The 26,417-nt window shown below is 39.3% G+C and overlaps 1 pseudogene; it reads left to right on the top strand.

Annotated features, from left to right (window-relative positions):
- Positions 1 to 4,046: 4,046 nt before the first annotated feature.
- The window catches only part of LOC140237945 (macrophage mannose receptor 1-like), a 47,872-nt pseudogene continuing 25,501 nt past the window's right edge, over positions 4,047 to 26,417 (top strand).

Here is a 26,417-nt window from a genome sequence, read left to right as displayed (position 1 = left end):
TTTTGTCTGTTTCTAATAGAGCGGAGCGAGAGAGCGCTCAAGAATGTGTTTTGTTTTTTCTTTTTCACGTAAGAGGAGAGCGATGTTTGATGTCTGCTGATAACAATTTGTTCATGATATAGAAACAGTACATAGACATCCTACACAACGACCCTAGGTTTGTTTCACTGGCATTAACACCCCCCCCCCCCCCGATCTATTGAATTAGGTCCTATCTTTTTTACGACAATGTCATACACATCATAATGAATGGTTATAGGTGTGGCATGTACTAGGGTATTGTGTAGACCGCTATTCCTTTTTTTAATTATTATTATTACTATTATTGTTGTTGTTGTTCCTTTGTGTTTCTGTGTTTGGATGATTCCTGCAGTCTGCGGGGGAGCAGATTCAAACAAACATTTGTTTTTATACATATAATCCTTCGATGTCATTGAATTTAAAGCAATTATTGTTTACTTAAACCTTCCACGTTCTCTTCGGCATTAATAGGCATAATCATATAATTCCATGTCATTTTAGAAACTATTAATATTCAAACTATTATTCCTTATCGCAACACAAAAGGAACATAATAGCAATTGAGAAGGATTCTCAGTCTTTACGCCGGCATTTATGAAAATGAAACTACATGATAGTAACAATATTATTAATGATTGTATAGGGACTATACAGGCATTTCCACTGTTTTATCAATGCAGAAGGAAAACACTCAGATTGTTCTTCTAACGTCTTGAGGAAACAGGATATCACATTTTGCTTACACGGAATAATACACATCGTATTGGTCGCAAATGGATTGTGATTTGTGAATCTGTTGAGCCTAGTTATCTATATTTAACAAACTCTCAAATGTATATTTCACATTACTTATAGAATTTGCAGAAGGTTGTACTATTAACATGTAATTCCACTCTATATTCAGGTTGGCTTTAGTAAATGATTAAAATTAGACAAACAGAATGGTGGACGTTTCAACAGATTGGCTCTAGAAACGAAATATATTGAATTAAAAGTCTCACGTCATGTTTAAATAAAACAGCAATACCAGTAGCAACTAAATATTATATATAAAATGTTATAGAGCCGTTGTTAACATAAGAAGGTAATATATTCAAATGGTATATCCCTGTACACTTCCATCCAAGCCATGGACTTTGAGTTGGTATATGATTGATGTTTAATACTCATTTTACATGAAGTGTTCGCAGCATTGTCTCTACTCACTAATCACTGAGACCTTGGTGCAGTGATCACGATAATATCACGAGACTGCGACAGGTGCATGATAATATAACGCTGTTCGTGATAATAAATCATCTCAGAGTTAATGTTAATGGTTTAATATAAGCATGGACCTACAACGAAGGTACGATCAATATCAACCACATAAACATTGATGTAATGAGAACTTATACATGACCGTGGAAGTGGAAGAAAGACATAGCATGTCTATCAATGAGATCATTTCTGTGGGGCTATAGCGGACCGAATTTTGGCTCGTCATAATATTATTCTAGGTGTAATGAAAATGCCAGTAGTTGGCTTTTTTTCTGATAGCACATATTATGACGTGGTTGAAACTGCAAAGGCCCTTAGTATCTTTTTTTTTTTTTTGTAGAATCGCTCAGTTTTCTCTAAAATGGTGATCCTTCTTTTCTTTTTTTAAAGCAAAGATCGTTCTACCCCGTATAGGTCGAATAAAACGGACCTATAGGTGTATGTGTTTTCGTTTTTGTTTTTGTTTTTTTTTTGGGGGGGGGTGTGGACAACTGTATGTTTATGGATTGAAATACAATAAAATAAAATAACGAGGGTGACATTATCATTTTCATCAATAACTATTAAACAAGGTAATTAACAATCTTAGCTATCTTTTTTTCTTACGTATAATTATGAATGTGAAAGCATTGTGTAACAGGGTTGGCACATTTCATAATAACAGATGCATACAAGAGCGATTCGTTGTCTGACGCACTGCGACTTCCATTGGGGCAAAAGTCCGTCTTATCCCACGACGCTCTTTGGGGGAAAACAGCGCACCCAGCTAGTGACCCCTTACTGAAACAGATGCAAATTCACAGATCACTAAAGGCATTCATGTTTGATTCAAATCACCGAGAACCGCAAAAATGAGAAAAGTTAATCATTAACAAAATAACCCTTAAGCTATGGATACCATAAAATAATGTCAAGTATCCTTCATTTTGTGTTTGCCACTGTAGAAACGACGTTATTTTCGTACCTGTGTTGAGATGAACGTTTTGCTCACACCTTACCTTCACAGACGAATTGTACAATTACGTTAGTTTAAGTGCAGTTCATCGTGCATTCACGAAGATAATGGGATTTGTCTGTCTTACCCAAGGGGCCCGTTTTACACCATTTTCCCCTTTGACAAAATGATGTAATTACTATTCTTGACAATGGTATATACGACATTAATACAACTACAACTACTAATGATTCTGACAATCAAAATACAGTTCATCCAGTAGATAGGCTGCAAAGTATTGTTGAGAAATAATGACAAAGGAAATAACTATAAAGATAAATGACAATTATCAAAGAACACAAGACAATCGCACATTTAGTAGGAATGGACTTTAACGTTAATTCGCATGCTCTCAAATCCTTGTCTCCTGCCGAGTCCACCCTTTATTTTTAAGGTACATTTATTCAGTGGGTGATTTTGAGCTTTGCACAGACTCTGAAAGTCTTTGATCAAAATTGGTATCATTTCTGAGCGTATGGAGAGTAATGATAATATCGTTGTAAGGACATAAATTAAGGTGATTTTTTTTAGTAAGTAGCCAATTAATGAGCTAGGACATGTGCAAAAAAAAAAAACCAAACAAAATAAAAACATAAATTTAACTTTCACCTTGCACACAGTTTCTCACACCCTGGCGGCATGTCGATTTCAATTGTCCTTACAATGTTGCCAGGAGCTATTATTTGAGAATAATTATGATCTTATCGAGTGTATCGTAGAGTGGTATGGCAAGCTAAAAATTACACTTTGATCCCTGATTCTTTGTCTTAGTCATCACACTGATATGACCGTCAATGGCAAGTGGCACCGCAGGCAGTATCATTCATATCACTTGCTGCTTGACTTCAATATTTGCGTCATAGTATATGGCATTCCATCTACGCAAGAAGAAATTCAATCCTTTTGATGTTCTCCTTTTAACAATCAGACTATAGGACAATTTGCTGACTTCAAGATTATCGTTGTTTTGCTCTTACATGGAAGCGAATTGGTTCCACTGTGATTATTCATCCATTTGCATCTGTGGACTATTTATTAGTGACGTTGTCACTGCACTACTCAAAGGCTGATGACAAACACAGCGAAATGATTGTGTGTAACCTGATAACATTAGCGTTGTTGGGGTCATTCGGTGAGTTATATATTCACATTACTGTCATGCCATAAATAGTTACGTAATACATTCGTTGCTTCTTCATAAGAAGATTATCTTCACGAAAATTTATTTACTTCGAGGTTAAAAAAAACCAGACCATGCAATCAATATAACAGCAGAATAAGTCGACTGAGATATTTATGCCAATCGCTTTAGTAGACAATATGACGACCTGGGTCGTGTCGACAGAATCGTCATAGATGTTGTCATCTCAGCATCATGGCCATCACCGTTACTGCCCATCCCCCCCCCCCCCCCCCCACGACTGGTAGCTCGCCAAATGCTTTGTTCACTTTCCTGAAGCACGTAATGTTGACAAAAGTCGCCTAACATACGTGTGAAGCTGCAGTAGGCCTATACCCTATGTGCGTTGCTTTCACATTTCCATCACATTTCCATCTATTTGCCTCCGTACTTCTTCTTCTTCTTCTTCTGATTAAGTCTGCCTCCTTCAATAGGCTGAAGATTCCTGTCAAGAAGTCACGAGTATCGCTATACGTTAATAGCATTGATGACAATTTTGTATAATGTCTCATTGGCAGATATATCATTCAATATCACTCACAATACACTAAGTTGACATGAAATCTATTCCTTGATACTGTCGCTCCTGAGATGGTGCCTCTGCAGCAACCACGACTGAACCCACCCAGGGAGGGTGCGAGGAAAGATGGAATCTGTATGAGGGCCAGTGCTACCAGATCCACGGTTCAGTGGTGTTGGTGTCTTGACTTGGAATGACGCAAAGAGCCAGTGTCGGAGTCATGGCGGATATCTGGCGACGATCCTTACACCGGATGCTCAAGGTTGAGTAAAACGTCACTGGAATAATTGTCATTAACACTGCCATTGGTCCTCATAATTAAGACTGTCATCATCACGATCAATATTCTAATCCATGTCATCTCGTCATTGACACCGATCTTTCAGCATTCTCACGTCTTTTTAGTCTTCAGTTTTCTCTGTATATCTTTCTTTGTATTAATCTCTGTTTCATCATTATCAGTAGTTATCCTTTACAATTATAGATACATTCATATTGTTCATGTGCCATAACAACAATATCACCTATCACCCAAATGATGAGTACGAAACCTATATAGTCACTTTTCAGCAATTTCGAGCTGAAACGGGACTTTTCAAAACATGCATTAGAATTATTGCTATTCACTATGCATTGTATGCTAATTCAAACCAGCGAATAAGTACGAATCCCTGTTTTAATTGATTGAACAGTTTTTTTAATGAAGTTATATACAAGTTGCTGAGATCATTTTCTCTTGTTTCTCCTTCTGTTTTAATGGTAACAGCGTTTTTGACTGCCGGTATGGAGTTCGAATTTACGGATGTTGGATAGGATTATCCAACACTGATCCAGATAGAAGGTTTCGCTGGGAATCTGACAACTCCAACGTTGACTTTGAGAGCTGGGGTCGTCAACAGCCGGATGGATATCCGAATGGAGGGGATGATCCCCCAGTAAGGTTTTGTTTTGTTTGTTTCAATCCAATTTCCAATGCACTTAATCCTGCAAATAAGATTATGCAAATTTCCATCCGTCCTCTCCCTACCTGTTTTACTGAATGTCAGTGCATGATTGGACACGCCTCACTCAAGTTTCTCTCTTGTCTTTTTGTACGCATTCAAGTCAGTACTCGTCTCGAACATACTCACTTATTGCTAATTCTTATTGTGACCCTTGAGCAAGATTGTTTTGTATTTATATCTCATCATCATCACCACTCACTTTTGTCATGGATGGTATTCGACAGTGTTATTTGTCAGAGCTAAGATTGAAATGATGACAGTGGATTAGCTTTAATAACATGATTTATTTCAACTACAGAAACGAGTACCACCAGAACAATTTGATTATGATGAATGTTACCATTAGTCATTATGTATTCTATTGCCATTACAACTGCAGACACCCCGTTACCTCTGCAATTAAGATTATTATCATCTCTATCAGCCTTATCATTTAGTTTCGATCAATGTATAGGTAGATAACAGGCATCGTTTGTATCGAGTCTATAATGAGGAGAAAACCTATTCTCTGCGTGTCGGGAAGACAGAGGGCTTGTGTGGCCCCAGCAGGTAATGATGAAGGGACGGAAAATTTCTTAAAGAAACGAGCGTTTTAGGCCAGAAGGAAACAGAAGGACTATATATATCTTGTGATATGCAGGAAAGAATATATTCAAATCGTGTTGTTTATGATGTTATATCTTGTATAGCGCACAGTACACGCGATAGTAGTTTCTTAAAGCTCACAACAAAGCTATATATATCGATGAATTACCTATCATGCCTATATAGGAATGCTACTTTCGTTGCCTATCAACAACCGCCTCTTGCATTCAAAATCTGAACTATAGTTCACAAATGTTAAAAGTGTTACATCCCCTCATACATAAGTTTCTACTATCATACAGCAACCTATGACCTGATCATCGCTTATTTTCTGATTGATTTCTTCTCAATGCCCCTGTAACACAAAATACGTCCAGTAATATCGTTTCCAGCATCTTTGTTCCAAAACTCTTGAACGACCTCCTCCTCAACATTTGTTTGTCACTTTTCACAAACACCTCGAAACTAAAACTCAAACCACATTCTTTGACCATTGAATATTGTTCTTTTTTTTTCTGTATGGTGATGAAATTATCTTTTATATACCAATATAAGTGATCGATTTATTTCATTCTAATTCATTCCACTTCAATCCATTTCCTATTCTTATTTCAACAAAACACAAAGCTGCAATTTACAGTTAGAGTAGCAAGTATTGCCTTAAATATAGCAGGGATGATGAGATTCACAATAGAATATGTAGGAGAAAATATTTCACGTTTCAGAACTACACATTGAGTACCTCGTGCTGACTTTCATGTATTCTTCATCTCGGAGTAGACATGTGTCGTCATGATGTCTACTAGGACTGAAGCAGGGGACTGGAATGACCAAAACTGCTCCAGGGAACTGCCATATTACTGTCAGAAACCCATAGGTATGTTTCTTTGTTCTACGAGATGAGGTGATCTCACTCTTTCACTTGAATTCATCCGAAGAGTGAGCGAAGCATTAAACCCACTGGCAGTTACGATATGAAACATTACTTACCGCATCAGTTTGAAATTTGAGTAAAACTCCGAATTAATGAATTCTTGCGTCGAGTTGTTTTTATTGTAATCTATGATTGACAAATGTCCCCTAATCGATATGGATAGGCCTGAGCACCCATGTATTATTCAATGTTTGTAAGACATTGAGAAATCGGTGCTTATTTACGTTGATCAAAATCTAATACACATCTCTCAGGGATTGGAAGGAGGATAGTTTCGTTTAACAATACTAATTTAGAATGATCAAAAGATGCTTTACTATTTTTCTACTCGCTATTCATAGAAAGATGCCAAACCATTTTGTCGTCTATCTGGCTGCCATAATGATTGTATGACAATATACTATGGAGAGTTGAGGGCAATCTTCTCGGGGTTATCGTTGTAGATCGACACCCACGAGTCATACAGCTCACAAGTTCGACTCTGGGCAACAACGCCCATGAGTCGGACACTATATAGGCAAACAAAGCACACGAGTTGGACACTAGGCAAACAAGACCCGCGAATTCGACACTATGTAAAAAAAAAAAATATATATATATATATAAAAAAGGGGGGCAAAGATGTTACATGGTTTCGGGCTAAAATGATTTGCGTGCGCACCTCCAGGCGACTACGGGTGAGATACGTGCGAGGTACTGTCATGTGCGGGTCATCTGCGGGGACCTCCGGGTGGTAAAGATTGTTCTTCGCAAGTCGCACCCAATGCTTGCCCGGAAAGGTGTGACGTGGCCTTGATGTTTCAAATTACATAATGGACTTTGCGCAATACCGACAGTAAGAGCACAAGAAGTATTATGATGTTTACAAACCGCTGTTCTTTTGTTTTCAGTCAGTTCCATGCGTCAAGGATTGTTTTAAACCAAAACGTTTATCAACAGATCCAACTCTGACGTCTCCCCCTGATATCATATCCCTTTGCAACGCGGACTACGAATCATACTTCCAGTCGTGCTTCAAGTTTTACCCCGCGCCCAAGACTTTCAGCGACGCCGAGGCTGTGTGTGTTGCTGATGGCACGCATCTAGCCAGCATCACGGACGCATACGAAGAGGCGTACCTAGAATCGGTGCTATACAAAGAGCAGCTCGAGTCGGCCTGGATTGGACTACAAATATCGGTAATAATGATGTCTTTTGTGGTCTTTTTTCAACCAGTGTTTGTCAATACAATATCGTACTGTCAATATGATATCATACATGGGTCATATGCTACATAGATTAAACCGAGTACATTCGAACTTTTTTCTCGGTTTTTATCATTAAAACAAACAAACACACATGGGTCCTGGTGGTGAGACCGTCTTTACGACTCTTTCTCACGCTCTTGCTGCACACATAATCGAGGAAATCTGTGTGTTTGTGTATGCTTGTGAGTGCTCGTACAGAGGATTACATCGATGTACGAATAGATTTATGTCATATAATAATAATTTTGATTAACTTTGATTAACAAAGTCATACGCATACACAATATAGATAGTGAAAACCAATATAGACGTCTCTGTATTTGCACTAACCCGTTTAATTAGGTCTGGGCCTCGGCCGATACGTCAGATCGATACTTTGATATAGCAACGACAATATTTTATCAAAGTATACATAGATAAATGACTGTACGTTTCATGAAAGTTTAACGGTATATGCACATGTATATATTTCTCTATGAATGAATGAATATATTATCTCGAGATAGTAAAAGCAAACATATTTGCATGCCTTTCCTGTAGACGTCTCTGTCAATCCAAAATTTGCCTTTTTAGCCACCACATGGGGAAACACATGCAGGAGGCCAAGGATAAACTATTTTATAGCTACGTATAAACATCCTCGAAATCGAGGCATCAACCATCATCTTTGGATGTCACCTTAGGGAGGCCTACGTGGCTATTATTACTAAATTGAGGAGACTGATCTTAAAGAGACAAATCTGTGCCTCCTTATAACGTTTTCAACAGTACCATATCCCATTCAATCCATGATTTACTGCTGACAACGCTTAAAAGCATAATTTACCATTTGCAGATGAAACAAAAACCCAGCATTAGTGGTTTAGAATAGTTCTAAAATGTGAATTAGGAATAGAAACATCTACTGTAAACATTTGAATCAGTATAATCGATGATAAGTGCTGTTAAATATACAAAATGTGAACAATAGTTATGATAAAAATGTTTCCAGATTAAAACGTCATACTTATGGTTTATTGAGAAAAGTGTTGATACCTTAAATTTTAGGCCATACACATTGCAAAAACTTTATATGTAGGATGTTTTGTGATACAACAGACCTACACATATGCATCAAATGATAATGATAATGAATAACATTTATACAGCGCTTAATACTGATGTTTCTAAGCGCATCAATCTGGAAAAAGAAAAGAAGAAAGTATAACATAAAAGCAAAATAGAGCATTATGTACATATTATGATACAACGACAGCAGCAACAACAACAGAATTAAGGTTGTGTAAACAGATAAGTTTTCAACAATGACTTGAACCTATCAACATTTTCAGCATTACGAATATAAAGAGGGAGTTTATTTCAAAGAAGTGGGGAAATAACAGAAAAGGCCCTATCACCATAACGGGTACAGGTGCGGGGACCACGTGATAACTAGAGAGTGGAGGAAGAACGGAGAGAACGGGTTGAAGTGGAGGAGCGGAAGGAAATTTAAGTCTTTAAGATAAGATGGGGCAAGATTATTGCATATCTTGTAAACAATGAGGAGGATTTTAAAGGTGATACGTTGATGAATGGGGAGCCAGTGGAGGGATTGGAGAACTGGAGTATGTGGTCAGATCTTTTTGTAAGGGTCACAAGTCTAGCAGCTGTATTTTGAATTCTTTGAAGTGGCGCAGTACTTAAAGCAGGGAGACCAACAAGAAGGGAATTGCAGTAGTCAAGATGAGAAGAAACAAATGCGTGAATGAGACGTTCAGTGGAAGACTGATCCAATAACTTACGGATTTTACCAATTTTACAAATACTCCAAGCAGCAGAACGACATGAATTCTTAATATGTTGTTGAAAGTTCAGATGCTTATCTACAATAACTCCGAGATCTCTGACGGACTGAGAGATGGGAATAGTACTATCTTCAAGGGAAAATTCTGTGAGAGAGCTACCCCGCCTGAACTGAGAATGAACATATAAAAATTCCAATTTAACACAATTCACTTTCAAATAATTATCGTGAGACCATTGCTGAATATCATCAACACATCTATTAAGTTTGCAGAGTGCTTTGACTTGGGTATTTGGTTGTATGATTATGTAGATTTGAGTATCGTTGGCGTACATAACATGTAGAATATCTTCATGAGAGTTGATTACCGAAGACAGAGGGGCTGTATATAGAAGAAATAGTAAAGGACCAACCACAGACCCCTGAGGGACACCATGTCTGTGAGGGAACGACTGAGAAAATGCACCGTTCACAGTAACCATCTGGTGGCGGTCGTGTAAGTAAGATGCAATCCATCTCAAGACTGTTCCTGTTAGACCAAAATTAGTCTCCAATCTGTTAAGGAGAATTTCATTATTAATAGTGTCAAACGCAGCAGAATAATCTAAAAGCAGGAGAGCAACTTCGTGGCCTCTGTCTACTGCTAAGAGGAGGTCATTGAGTACCTTCAATAAGGCGGTTTCGGTGGAGTGGAAGTGCCTGTAGGCAGACTGATTACTAGGAAACAACTGGTGTTCATCAAGATGATCTCGGAGTTGGCGAGCAACCACTTTCTCAAGAACTTCACCAAGAAAAGAGAGATTAGCAATGGGGCGAAAATTATTCAAATCATTACGGTCTAAACTGGGTTTCTTCAAAAAGGGCAATATGAGCGGCCTTTTGAAGTGCTTAGGATCTACGCCTGATGACAACGAGAGATTCAGTATGTGAGTTATTGCAGGAAGAAATTCGTCTAGACACTCTTTTAGTAGCCATGTGGGGAGAGGATCTAGAGAACAAGACTTGGACGGAAGAGAATTGATGAGACGTTTCATTTGCGACTCAGTGATTAAAACAAACTCAGAAAATACACACTCAGTGTTAACATTTATGTGAGAGGAATTAGAGAAAGAGATTTCAGGAGACACTGGGAATGAAGATGCAATGGTACTAATCTTGTTGTCGAAAAACTCAGCAAACCGATTAGCAAGTACAGTATTTGAAGTATGATCAGGAAGAGAAGAATGCGGATGTGCAATTGTTAGTCTTTTGATGATGTTGAAAAGTTGTTTGGTGTCTGCAGCAGCAATCTCCTGTCTTAGGTGCCTTGACTTGGCGTCGGCAAGGCTGTAGTAGGACTCACACTCTTGCCGATACAGCTCTCTGTCAATGCAAAGACCAGACTTGATCATGCGGCGCTCTGCGCGGCGTCTACGCCTCTTAGCCTCCTTCACTTCTGTCGTGTACCAGGGATTATTTGGCCGCACTGTTATTGAGCGGAGCTTATCAAGAAGTCTTGTTACATGAGAGTTGAGCAGCAAGACAGCCTCGGTGGGACACGCTGGCTCTCTGATCTGGAAAAGTGATGCAGCAATGCCATTTTTAAAGGGGCATTCCGGACGATTTTCATAATTTCACATCATGTAGTACATAAATCAACAGCTTCATGTATAGATTTGTAGAATTTATTGTGGTTCTTGAGCAGAGAAACAGTACTTTCAAAAACCTTAAACAAATTACACTGAACAAAGATGATGACATAGGAGCCTCACATATCTCAGAAATGTAGCAGTGTCATTCCATTACAATACCGCATGCTTGCAAGCTCACCTGTGTGTAATCTATGCATGCCTTCTTCTTTTGTGCTGCTTCCTTGAGCCACATCTCACGCATTCTTATGGTGAGGCTGCCATGTCATCATCCTTGTTCATTGCAATTTGTTATAAACTTCGAAAACATTCTTATTTTTCATCCCAATCATTATAAATCCTCAAACTCTGTACCCAGTATAACTAATTTATATATGTTCAAATGCAAAAATTTGAAAATCATCCGGAGGTCTCCTTTAAAGGAGCAGGGGTCCATAGACCGTAGATTTCTGGAGATGGTCTGCTTCTTAGGGTTCACTGGGCCTTTGAGGTTGAGAGTGGTGACGATGGCGGAGTGGTCAGAGGGCAGAGATGTGACAAGATTAGCATTCGATACGATGACGAACTAGGTCTAGCGTAATTAATGTCCAGCTTTATGAGTTGCCTCTATAACATGCTGTTGAAATCCTAGAGAGTTAATGGTGCTTAGAAAAGATACAACCAAATTATCCGAGCAATCGTCAACATGTATGTTGTAATCCCCAAGCAGAATGGAACGATAGTCATCGATTGCCACTGATTCCAGAAGTGTAGGGAATTCTGACAGAAATAAGTTATTGGTTAAATTGTTCTTAGCAGAAGGAGGTGGCCTGTAAATGCCATATACTGTGAGAGCGGATGAGTGAGAAAGGTTGATTGTGACATCAAGGAGTTCAAATGATGAGAACGTGAAAGTGTCATTTTTGGAAATACGTGCAGATGAACGGACAAGCAAGCAGAAGCCGCCACCTCTGGAATTTGTTCGAGGGCAGTGTACAAAATCAAAGTTTGGAAGAGAGGCCTTCAGATCCGCTATTATCAGGTTGTCTCTTTGTGTACCAGTTAACCAAGTCTCAGTTATAACGAGAATATCGAGCTTGGCATCTACTACTAGATCACATTATGTATGCAGAATTATATACAAATGTGATATCTTGAACATTTTTAGATTCATATACAAATATACAATCTCACTCCATGCACTATCTCGCTTAAGCCGGATCCAGAGTTTTATGATATTGCCCATTATATATATATATATATATATATATATATATATATATATATATATATATATATATATATATATATATATATATATATAGAAAATCTAATTATATACACTGTATATCTGTATACGTGTATATTATGTATATATATATATATAATATAGTATGTGTGTGTGTGTGTACACGTAGGGGTGATCCTTGTACCATGAGCACTCAGACTTCCAAACCACCCCGAACACACACACACATACACACACACACACGGAGAAAAATCAATCCATATAGACCTATACACCCAACAATTGCCCTATGATTTTGAGGTGTGTATTTAATCTTATGCATTTGAATCCGTCTGTATGTCTATGCGTACTGTGTGTGTGCATGCATGGCTAGATATACTACCAGGGAGATCAAAACTTTGCACTTTTCCAGAATCAGAGCGACACGTACGAGTGGACTAATGGTTGGCCAGTTTACTACACTTTATGGGGGTCGGGGGAACCCTCTGGAGGACCCGGAGAGGGTTGTGTCGAGGCTACCACAGGAAGGAATTGGGACGACACCAACTGCAGCAAAGAACAACCCTTCATGTGCAAATACACGGATGGTGAGTCGTAGATCATAAAATATCATCATGATATCAATTTTATGGAAATACTTCAAAAGTTCATTGGAATGCAGTTATCACATCATGACGTACCAAGATGCCATGAACATCTTTATTCATCTTTGTTCATATACCAAGAATAAGTAAACCGTCGATGGGCGTTCGGTTTCAGCACATGGTAGGAGGCCTTAACATGACTGCTTATAAGCAGTCACGTTAAAAGAGGCATAGATCTATTGATGTTCAAAGAGACACAGATGAGTGGGAAGACACGGATATTGGACATTCCTTTTTATTGACGTTTGTATAGTTGTGATCGGGACTAGTGTGCATCGAAAGGGGCAGTGTGTGCGTGTGTGTGTGTGAGGGAGAGAGAGTAAAAGTAGGTATATTCAGTTATCTTTACAGAAATTATTCTTTTATGTTTGGATAGTAATACCACAGTGAATTGATGTTTCTTGTATTATTTGAATAGAAGTGAGTAAATATTATTGGGGGGGGGGAAAGGAAGGAGATAGTGAGAAAGAGGTGGAAGCATCTCTCTCTCTCTCTCTTTTCCTTTTTTGTCAGAAAGATATTTTAAGAAGTGTTCTTTGACCTTGAAGGATAAGTATGACTTCTCGACGTTTCGAGCTGTCTGCGTCTTCTTGTGTGTGTGTGTGTGTGTGTGTGTTGTTGTTGTTGTTGTTGTTGTTGTTGTTGTTGCCAGCGACACATGCAAGATCATGATGACAAAATCGGCTTCGAGGCAGAGCGACAAGTTTGTTTTTACTCCCTATACACTACAAGATTCATACATTTTACATCGATTGGTTATGATGGTGGCACGGCTTGATTGCTGATGGAGAAAGAACCACTGCTGATAACAATATTGTCTGAGAAATGTTGGGGCGCTGTGGCATAGTGGATAAGACTCCCGAATCCCGATCGGAGGACCCGAGTTCGAATCCCGCCCAGTGCTTACGTCCTTGGACAAGATGTTTTTACCCACTGTGTCCCTCTCGACCCAGGTGTGTAAATGGGTACCTGGCAACGCTAGGGTAATAATAATAGCAGGGCCCTCTGGTAGAGCAGTGGTAACACTGAAGAGGCTACCCTGGGTAAATAAGACCTTATTATTATGGTAAGTACTCGGATGAGAAGGGACTGTCAGTTTACTGTGTAACATGCATATATAAAATCGATGTACGGTTCGCTCGTAGCATATGTGGCAGTTCGAGATGTGGCAGTTCGAGATGTAGACGATTGATCAGAGTCATTGCCAGATTAGTCAAATAATGTATACGCACAATTATAAAAATCTACATGTGGGTTTATCCGACAATTTTTGAGTCGGCTACTGGATTCAGTTATGACACAAAACAGCAGTTGACATTATTGCGCTTCATAGGAAATATCACTCCGTCCCTTGCTTCTCTTTGTCTCTGCGTCTATTTATTTTCCAGTCATGGCAGTGTATGTAAATAACTGAAATCTCGATGTGTCTTGAGCGTCTTATATAGGTAGACTTGGCGCACCGAAAACAAGGAGAAAATCGCGTTATTGTTGTTATTACAATTAATTTATGGAACAGTCTCACGGCCAACGACTCCTCCGACCTCAGTTGGATACTGTCTCAATGGCTGGGTCGAATTCGGCTCTTACTGCTACCTCTTTACGACGCAGTCGACAACGACTTTCGCTGACGCCAAAAGGGCGTGCGCAGGCAACGATGGGACGCTGTTGACGGTGCACAGTACAGCCGAGAACGTTTTCATCCTGGAACAGACGACGTCGGATGGCAGTCTCGTCGGGGACATGTGGCTGGGTGTCACGAAAAATGAAGAGGGTAAAGTAATTGAAAACGCAGGTGATTGCGCTCGAGTAGTTGGTAGAATGACGTGTCGAGGGGTGTGAATGTTTCAGTATTTGAGTATCGGAGTATTGATGCATGATCGTGTGGGAGAAATCAAATTAACATAGCCTAGTTTTTGTTGTTGTTGTTTTTTTTTTTTTGTCCACTAGTATTGATGGTGTTGTATCTATAGATTTCCTCTACTACTGTATAGTAAAATAGATAACACCGCAAAAGTCGTGATCAAACCAGTTTTCAGATGGGCCTGGCAAGAACAGGGTGCACGGAATTTGCTTCAGAAAATGTGCGTGTGTATGTGTGTGTAAAAAGTGGGGGGGGGGGGCAGTGTGAAATGTTTTGGGCGGATGTACAAAAGTGCACCTGCGCAGTATTTATCTTCATATTCACTTAAGCTGTTGCCACTAACTACAAAATGTACTAATACTGTGACAAATACGAGGCATGTTGCGTATTATATCGCTTCTCTTGTACTTTAGTTGCCTGAAAACATACGTCCAATACTGGTCTGACTTCTTATTCCTGATCCAACAATTTCATTCCATACAATTCCTGAAACAGATGGTTACGAATATCTCGACGGGGAGCCAGTGAATTTCGTGGACTGGGCTACAGGAGAGCCACACACAGGGACTGACGATTGCGTCGTCATGCAGACAGGTGTGTACGGTCACTGGGCGGCTGCCAATTGCCTCGGCTTGTTTGTCTACGGATGTAAACGAGAAAAAGGTAAGAATGGACTGATATCAGTCAGAAGCTTGATCCATCTTTTCAGACAGAGAACTGAGATGATGGGATTTCGTTGAAAATCGTCCATGTGCTGCACTTATTACGAATATAGCTCCAAAAACGGTACGTGCAACTCACATGCAAGATACATACCCATACTTTCCATACATCCATATACCGTGGCTTTCCATACATCCATACACTGCATATGACATTGCAGTTGTTTGTAAAAAGTCCATCTGCTTCAACAACGCTGGGGCAATTATTGATGACGGCACGTAGTCGACTAAGATGCCTTCGCCTTCTAACGCGATCAGTTTGTTCCACAAGTAGGCCTAATGTCGAGGAGCTGTTAGGGCTCAGTGGATAGACCACAGACTGTCAATCCGAGTTCCGGGGTCCGAGTCCTTTCTCTAGTTGTGCCCCTTACAGGTAAGACACTTTTAATACCCTCATTGCCTATCAGTCCTTGAAAGGGGACGTAAAGCTGGTGATCCTGTACAGGCGCGCCGGAAGCAGTTTTGGATTGGGGGGGCAAACATTGGAGGGGGCTCAAGATTAGACCATGCATATGTTACACAATACACACACACACACACACACACACACACACACGCACACACATCTATTATATATATATATATATGTGTGTGTGTGTAAAGTGGCGTACGGTGGGTCGAAACATGGGGGTAACCATAAAGTAATTTTGACGGTCTGTATGCTTGTGCGTGTGTGCGTGAGCAATCTATGGGACTACAATACATTACGGAATGTGTGATACATTCAACAACGCAGTCATTGAGGAACATTGTAAGTTTTCCTTACATGGATTATGGAATGACGGTGTGAAATGATCGACAAATTATATACTGTCAGCAACATAAGGTGAATGGCATAACAATAAAATGCGAGCGAGCGAAGCGAGCGAGCTTGAAAATTTTGATATTCTACAGTTCCAAAACTGGAGTTTTAATTGTAGCTACATATTTCGCTTTGAAATAAATGGGGGTGCATCGGGCGCAACTGCTGGCAATTATTGGCAGCAACATTAGGAGAATGGTATAACGATTCAATGCGAGCGAGCGAAGCGAGCAAGCTTGAAAATTTTGACATTCTACAGTCCCAAAACTGGGGTTTGTAGCTTTATCTTTCACTTTGGAAATTAATGGGGCGGCGCATCGGGCGCAACTGCTGGCAGTTACTGGCAGCAACATCAGGAGAATGGCATAACGATTCAATGCGAGCGAGCAAAGCGAGCGAGCTTGAGAATTTTAACATTTTACAGTCCCAAAACTGCCGTTTGTAGCTATATTTTTCGCTTTGGAAATTAAGGGGGGGGGGGGGGGCGCACCGGGCGAAAACTGCTGGCAATTACTGGCAGCAACATCAGGAAAATGGAATAATGATTAAATGCGAGCGAGTGAAGAGAGCGAGCTTGGGATTTTGACATTTTACGAGTCCCCAAACTGCCGTTTGTAGCTTTATTTTTCGCTTTGGAAATTAAGGGGGCGGCGCATCGGGCGCAACTGCTGGCAATTACTGGCAGCAACATTAGGAGACTGGCATAACGATTCAATGCGAGAGAGCAAAGCGAGCGAGCTTGAGAATTTTAACATTTTACAGTCCAAAAACTCCCGTTTGTAGCTATATCTTTCGCTTTGGAAATTAAGGGGGGTGGGGGCATCGGACGCAACTGCTGGCAATTACTGTCAGCAACATTAGGAGAATGGCATAACAATTCAATGCGAGCGAGCGTGAAAATTTTGACATTCTAGAGTCCAACAACTGCCGTCGTAGCTATGTTTTTCGCTTTAGAAATTAAGGGGGAGGCGCACCGGGCTCAACTGCTGAATGCGAGCGAGCGAAGCGAGCGAGCTTGAAAATTTTGACATTTTACAGTCCAAAAGCTGCCGTTTGAAGCCATATTTTTTCTTTTATTCATATTATACATATTTATTTTATTTTCTTTGTTTATTCATTTATTTTTATTATCATCGTTATTATTATTATTTTTTTAAGGGGGCTTTTTGGGGGAGCAAAAATGCGTTTTGCCCCCCCACTTTTTGGATTGGGGGGGCGGCCGCCCCCCCTGCCCCCCCACTTCCGGCGCCTATGAATTCCTGTAGTCCTGCTTGCTTACAAGCATTAATTGCTTTTATATTACAGCAGAGGCGTAATGAAACATAACATTATACAAGTATGGCCGTTCATTACCCTGAACGTGAAGTTCATCAATTTTGACCTTTTACGATGATGATTTATAGCCAGCCGCAAGGAAAATGTTCCCAATTTTTAACTATCTATTACTCCTGTTTAAGTTACGACTGGACTTCGTAACTTATGAAAGTTATGATCTTTCATATCATACAAGTATCTATCTGTTCCTCTCCGAATTACAAAACCATGTTTCGATTTAGCACTACCTGGAGGTATCACTAAATATACGTGTATTAAACATTGCACATTGACTTTGACCATTGACGTTTCACTCTTCATATCGATAATCATTTCATATCGATAATCATTAATTTGATCTCATCCTTCTTCGTAAGATTTATTGCCACTGGACATTCCTCATAAAAGTTATGGTTTTCAAATTAGATTGTCAGCCAAAGTTAGTGACCTTCGTCCTCGAGATGTTGTATATTGCCCAAATTCGAAATAGCGCATCTTCTTCTTGTACAGCATGCCATGTTGCAGGGCTAGGTATAGGCCTACAGAAAGAGACAATCAAACACAAAAACAATTGTTTTTGTGTTTGTTTAATATAGTTTCGCTGACATCCTCGGGAGAATGGAGAAAAAAGAATACACCTTTTATGAATTTCAAACAAAAGTATATACGGAGTCATTGGTGATATACTTACAAACTCTGAGTATATTAAAGTTAATAAATGGGGGAATAGATAAATTGATAAATAAACTTGTACTTCTTACGACAAGCAGAGTTTGCTTTATAGGTCAGAAAGCAGCGTATTGACGACAAATTCAATTTGGAGAGTTTTACGGAGAAGCTACATAAATATTGTTCATTACATTTCATTATATAGGAGCACATTTCATCAACGGGAAAGGAATGTAAATGTATCATCACTTCCTTTTTCAAACTAGAAAATGTTCGCGGAGCTTGTTTCGTGGTGTCGTTTCAAGACGAAGATTCTGCTGTAGAATCGAAAGCTCAGGCGCCTTTTGACTCAGTTTTATTCCAATACTCGTTCGCTATTATTGGATAAGTCTTTTTCTGCAGCTTTTTCCCCCTACATTTTTCCTCCCAGTGAATTTTCACGAATATTCAGTGTGCGTAATGATTTTCTTTCTTGAAGCCTTGCACCAATCTATCGAACTGGTTAGTAGAAGGGAAAGTTTCGGATGAGAGATTCGGTGCTCTCCCGAGAGCGGCGATTTTTATCCCGTTGAAGACAAGTTCCGAGTATATTCGGGCAGGTGTCTATGGTATGTATATATATATATATATATATATATATATATATATATATATATATCCCTAGTTGGCACCTTAGGGAGACATATTGGGGGGAAGTGTCTTCATTAGGGAGACAACTGGTCATTAAGGAGACAATTTTCGTGTCTCCATTGCGTAAATTGCCATTTAACATGTATTTTAAAATTTGCATATAAAACAAATGGAAATGTCTTCCAAATGACCCATCTAGGAGTATATATATATATATATATATACATTTGTATATATATTCTGTGTTGATTAAAAAAAAGTCCAGTAATGGTAGCATCATCCGGAAAGAAGATGAAAATAATAATAAGTTAAACTAATGGTTGTAAGGTGAAAGGTCAAGGTCGAAGGCCATCAAAGCTAATTCAAAATGCCATATTCTGACAATGAATTCCCTTTGTGTAAGTCGAACGATGATGTTGTTAAAGTTTACCGAATATATTCTGAAAGCATATCTTTTGAAAGCGATTATTTTGACAGGGATTTGTTCAAAGATTATTTGTTCAACTACTATTATTTATTAACCTGCTTACACTGCTCACTTTATTGCGCCAGAAATGTTATATACTCATAGGTATTTCTTTAGTGCATTAAGGGTTTTTTTGTGTGTGTGTGTTGTGTGGTGTTTTTTTTTTTTTTTCACTGAGCAGGAGAATCGTTTGCGAAGGAGGCGAATGTCGAAAAATGGCAAAGTCCAACATTCAAAGATTTTTTTTTTCTCATGTGTCCCGACAATGGAGCCATAAACTATTCTTGTGCAGTTTGTTAGTAGTTCCTACAACGTATTTGGGAATGTCGTGTGTACAACAGGCGCCACATTGTCCCAAAATTGAACAAAGATGGACACACCATAAAGGAAATGTTCAAATACAGCTCTGATCGTATAAATATCGGGTCATTCGCGAGGCCATCATAAAGGGCTGTTTTCATGGAACACAAGAAACAATATATACAAATGTCGAAAAAAGGAAAAAGTTCAACAGTCGTATTGTAGTCTGCAAAAGATCGCCAAACCGGTGCGGGGTTCGGAAACGTCATTTTTAGTTCGGCGGGAAGTTGGGGGTGGGGGGAGGGGGTGCCTTCCGAACGTGTCCAGCACTCTGGGGCGTGATTGGCTCGTGATTTGTTCTCGAAAATGTATTAAAAGCTTTGTCATATGCGCATGCAATGTTCGCCAAATCTTCGTGAAACCCCAAACAGCTAGATCCCGACAGTTTTGAGGTGAATGTCTCGCGTATATTATGTTCCGCAAAAGCAGATAAGTTCTTCCAATCATTTTTTTGACGTATCAGCAAACTGCTAGCGTGCTGCTCAGGGTGGGATTTCACGGAGCACGCGAACGATTTGCGAAGGACGCGAATGACAAAATCCAACATTCAGAAAAGTTTTTCTCCAAATGTTTTCCGACAATGAAGCCGAAAACTATTCTTGCGCAATTTGTGCGAAGTTTCCATGACGTATGTGCGAATGTTGTGTGTATCATTGCTAAAGTACAGCATGATACGTACACGAAGAACACGCGATGGAAATGCGAACAACGAAAAATTTTCAATAATCATGGGAGAAAATGTACCCAAGGAGTGGTGAAAGCTGTCTTGAGTTGAATTTTTTTCTTTCCTTTATTTCTCCTTTCTTTTTCTCTCATTTCTCTATCGTGTGCTTGCCTACATTTTTTTTCCTAGGACATATCTCCACTAGTAAAGCATTATCTTGATCTTTTTTTTTTTTTTTTTGCAGTTCCTCCGACACATAATCTCTATAGTTCAAATGAAATTTTACATACTTTAGATTAATTTTAAGTGCATTCTGCGATTTTTTTTTTTTGGTATATCAAACATTTATCTATCTTTGCTAGTCTATAATTTCTTTTGTTACTGTAGTTGTTAATAATTGTTCGATGTTTAGATGTATGCTACGATTTTTATTTGTAGAAAACGTATAGGTCATACATCCCCAAACGTGCGCTAAACGTTCACGAGAATGTCTCAAAAGGTACGCGAACAGTTTGCGATTACGTCGTAAAATGATCGGAAAAACTTCGCAGATTTCGCGTAACATACGCGAGACATTCTCCAAAGTTTCAGAGTCTGTTTGGGGTTTCACGAACATTTTGCGAACATCGCGCGTGTCTTGCGAAGGTCTTGCGCATATGACGAGGCTTTAAAGACACTTTCGAGAACAATTCACGAGCAAATCACGACCAAGTGTGCGGAAAGGGTTCGTAAAAAATTTCAAACTTTTTTGAAATTCTCGACGAAGTAAAAACGACACTCGCGAACAATTGACGACGCTTCCGAACCCTCACGTTCGTTTGGCGATCTTTTGCAGACTAAAATACGAATGCTGGATTTTGCCATTCGCGTCCTTCGCAAATCGTTCGCGTGCTCCGTGAAATCCCACCCTCAAGAGAGCACACGAACGATTTGCGAAGGACGCGAATGTCGAAAATCGCAAATTCCAATATTTGGAAAGGTTTTTCTCCGAATGAACCCGAAAACCATTCTTAACCCGAAAACCATTCTTGCGGAATTTGTGCGAAGTTCTCACGACGTAATGTGCGAGTGTCGTGTGTACCATTGCCAAAGTACAGCTAGTTACGTACACGAAGAACACGCGACGGAAATGCGAACGACGCAAATTTGTCAATAATCATGGGAGAAATATTTCCAAGGAGAGTTGGTAGTTATCTTGAGTTGAAGTTTTTCTCTTTCCTTTATTTCTCTTTTCTTTCCCTTTCATTTCTCTGTTGTGTGTGTGCCAACGGTTTTTCTGAGGACCTACCCCCACAAGCATTTAATTTTTCTTTTGTTCCCCTCACATTATATCTTAAGTTTCATATAAGTTTATATAAGTTTCAAATATAATTTTGGTGTACTAAAAGTTATTTTAAGTGCATTCAGTGACTAAAAAAATAAAACATTTCGTTCTCTTTACTATATTTTTTTTAAATATTTTTGTTACTTAATGTAGTTGTTTGATGGTTGTTTGTTTTTTTGAGTTTGTGGATGTATACTACGATTTTGATTTGTAGTTAACGTAGAGCTTTAAAGAGGTCATTACATCAGGGTGCGGATTTGCCCCCAAACATACGCCAAACGTTCGTGAGAATGTCTCATAATCTACACGAACAGTTTGCGGTTATGTCGTAAAAATGATGGGAAGAACTTCGCGGATTTCGCAAAACATACGCGAGACATTTTACAAAGTTTCTGGGTCTGTGTGGGATTTCACGAAGATTTTGCGAACATCTCGCAAGCCTTGCAAAGGTCTTGCGTATATTACAAGTCATGACGAGGCTTTAAAGACTTTTTCGAGAACCACGACCCAGTGTGTGGAAAAGGTTCGCAAAGCATTTCATTTTTTTTTTAATTCTCGCCGAAGTAAATACGACATCCGTAGCGTATAATTTCATGAAGCCGACAGAAAACATTCTCTGCCCCTCTGTCTCTCTCATAATATTTTCCAACAACCTCAACAATACATCATCACTGCGTAACTGACGTGTCCATGGTGCTCAACGCTGTTGGTTTCTACGCGATGGTGCAGCTAAAGCAACAGAACTGCCACAAACGACCGACGAGAGAGAACCAGAAGGTAGTACAGACAGTCATGCATGTACATAACTTGCCCTTTCAGCATGCAGGAAAGGATGTTAGTATTACTTACTTGTGCATCTTATACAGTATAGCACTTAGATAACTGAAATTATGTTAAGGTTGATTATCTTTGTGATGTCTACCACTTTTTTTTTTTTGCCTCTGTAGTGTTTATACAAAGCCCCTTTCACAATTAGTCTGCGACTGTTTGCGCCCATTTGGTCATACGTTCGCAATCCATGTGAGTGTTGAACAAGTGATTGCGAGAGGGTGACGTCAATCCTATCAGCCGCAAGGTCAATCGCATGGTCGTGCGAGTGGACTTGAGACCATGCAATCGCTCGTGGGGTATTAAAAAAACAACAACAATTGAACGGTAGTTACTTTCAAGTTGGACTGATTAATAATCAAGATGCTAAAGAAGAAAATTACAAAGAAGGGGAAGTTGTTAGAGGAGGGCCCTGTTGCAAGAGTGGTCATCGAAGAGCAGGCTGAGACGCCGGCACAGCAGCCAGGGGAGCAGGCGGAGCCTCCAATAGACCAGACAGTAGGCAGAGGGTGGGAAAAGTACGTGTGAGGAGGAGAACGAGGAGGAGGGGAGAAGGGAGTGAAGATAGAGGGAAAATAAGGGTGCTAGAGCTCCCTCCCCACCTCCAGCACGAACTAGCCAAGTGGTACTCGGAACGCCCCATGATTTTTTTGAGCAAAATCGTCATAATATACAGATGCAACATAAATCTCATCCAGTTGACATCTGCAAAAAACAAAAACAAAAACAAAAACACCCTATGTTATAATTTAATTTTATCTCTTCTGACAATTTTGTTTGACTAATGATCAAACCAAATATTGTTTTAATTTCACAATCGCTGTATGATTTTGATAAAATATATCATCATTTACATTTTTCAAAATTCCATCTGAACTATACATTTTTAATTGTATTTTTCATCTCTTGTGTAATGAGAATACAGTACCTGTTCTCTAGCTTGATAAAAAGTCTTCTCATCCATAGCTAATTCAAACTCAAGATGAAGATAATGTATACATATGTATTTTTTTTTTCGCAAAACTTGCAATACGGGTCTAGCTCTATAATAGGTCGTTAGCGCACGTGCGAGTGTTGCATCACCTCCAGCCAACCCAATGCGACTATCGAATCGTGCGAACTCTCGCATCAAGTCGTGCAACGTTGTGCAACATTGTGCGACACTCGTACGACAATCGCAAAACTGGTCGTACAACCTAATGCGAATGAATACATCGCATCTGTGAGCGTCTAGAATTTGAACATGTTCAAAGTTCAGATGCGACCAGTCACGACCTCCTCTGGTTCGTGTGACAGCCTGCAACGACTGCGAGTGCTCGCTAGACACCAAGCGATTGATCGAGGAACAACACGAAAAAGTTGTTGCAGGCATCGCAACCAATATTGTGAAAGGGGCTTAGACTCTACAGAGGACTATATAATCGCCGTGATAATTTTCTCAAGTTCAAATAAGAGCGATGATTGACAACAAACTTGTTATTTCTCTTTATTGAAGGTCTCTCCTCTGGACAAATAACAGGGATCGTCCTGGGTGTGATAGGCTTCATACTATTGGTCGGGACACTGGGAGTGCTGATCTTCTACAGTCGCAAGCAAATTATTCCACGGGAACAATTCTCCAACGAAAGAGACGTTTCTTACGACAATAACAAGGCTTTGTAGAGAGCTGATCGATTGCACGTCATGACAATATTACTCTTCAAAAAAGTCTGTTGTAACATAGTTTTGTTTTTGTTTTTTGTTTTTTGTTTTTTTGTTGGTTTTTTTTTTGTTTTTTTTTTTTTTTGGTCAGCGGAAGGTAGAAATCCTTTCCGGGGCAATATAGATCGGCGGAGAGCGGACGAATGACGAAAATATATTCAGTATAGCAGTCTCAGACCATACTCGATCGTAATATACAATCGATTACATCGACTACAACGATTACATCTATCGGGCCCTTGCAGTATTCATCGTGCGAGAGTGAATCGCATAAAGATTGTTTGCAGCATGCGGTTCGATACTACTGCTAGGGCACGATTTGATCATCACGTGCTAGTAACGTTCTACCTACCCACTACAGAATGGGGGTCAGGGCGCTTCAGGAATAAAAGTCGTGTACTGCATAACGATCAAATCTATTTTACACTCTTGGTCTCAACTCGAAAACAATTCATTATCCTGTTGACGCTATTCAAATCGCGTCAGAAAGGCAAGCAGAGCCTTTTCGATATAATTATTGTGAGCAATTCCAAACGGTGGAGGACGAATTTCAAGCCCCTCTGAGAACATGCTGTAGCTTCAAAGAGGTCGAATGGTTTAAGTCGAACCTCCGGTGATGTCGACTTTCCTCAAATCTTAAATGCAAAACATAACCTATAATCGCTCATTCAATTTCCTGCTGCTCAGATAAACAGAGACAAAAAATCGTTTGACCTTCATATCCGCTTTTCTGCAAGTACATTATTTAGCCGCTGGATTAAATCAAAATTTGAAAACGGCAAATGTTTTAGCTCCCGTTCTGCCCGTCGCGAGTAGCGTGCATCACCGTCGTCTAGTAGAATATAAATTGCGTTTTAAGAAGACGTTTTTCTCATTTTATCTACTCGAACTGCACGTAATAACGTAGCCTTTAAACACTACTATTTAAAACTATCAGTAGTCCATGTTCACATCATGTAAGCTGGAGTGGTCTTTTGCTTTTTAGCCGCTGTAGCCATGTAGAGAATGTCTTTAACCCTGATGTCTACCATTTGATATTTGATATTTTATCTATTTCTGCAATTAATATTTTCATGAAAAACGTAACATACAAGTACATTTTTCTTTTGTACAAAATCATAGGATTACCATTACTTCGACAACACACAATCATCAATTCAATTTCTAAGCCGCAATTTCTCACTCAGCTGAGCGACAAATTATCCACTATCATCTTAACCAGAATCTTTCCTCCCGTCTTGTCATTCTGTCAAAAGGGTATAAGAGTGACTCCTACAGGCGGTATGATATTTATATAAGAAATTCTTTGATTTGGTTTGACTTTCACTGTCAAGTTAAAAGGAGGGGGAGAGATTACTTTGTTTTTTCTTTTTGATCAACATTAGCCTCTTGGTATAGCTAAATCAGTTTGATGTTTGCATGGGTGTTATTTTTTTTTTTACATAACATTCTCAGAAACATGCAACAAAGAGTGGGCCCAAGGTAATTTAGTGTTTAGTATGATGATTTACGTGATGAATGAATAATCTAGAGAAGTTCATCACACTACTACACGATTTACAATTATCACCACTGAATCTAACTTGTGCCCCACTATATATTTAATATCAAGCTTCAGTTACAATGTCGGTGATGAATATTTGTAGCATCGACTATGTATATACGTTACGCAGTACTTTGCCTTTAAGTCAGTTGGGGAGATTACGTAGGGGATACCTTTTACAGACCTCCCAAAATGCAGCAAAACATTAAATATGAACCTCAGGGGACTTGTTTAGGCCACTGCTGAGAAATTTGGAAGTCAACATTATATCTACAATTTGAATAATGCACAAAACTCAACTACTCAGTAGTTCTGTGTGTCAGCCACACTAAAGCCTTTTTGTTGCAGTCTTCTGTATCTTTTATCTATAAACACAAATCTAAAAGTATAAGAGCTGATATAATAACATATAGAGTGTGTGGCAAGAATGTACATAGAAATGTTTGTAAGTTTGGATGAACTTTCTTCACAAAATATACATGATGGACACACATGCAGTGCATGG

The sequence above is a fragment of the Diadema setosum genome, chromosome 14, assembly GCF_964275005.1.
Source record: "Diadema setosum chromosome 14, eeDiaSeto1, whole genome shotgun sequence".
Lineage (NCBI taxonomy): Eukaryota > Metazoa > Echinodermata > Echinoidea > Diadematoida > Diadematidae > Diadema > Diadema setosum.
The sequence above is the reverse complement of the archived record's forward strand: the minus strand, read 5'-3'. Positions and strand labels throughout refer to the sequence as shown.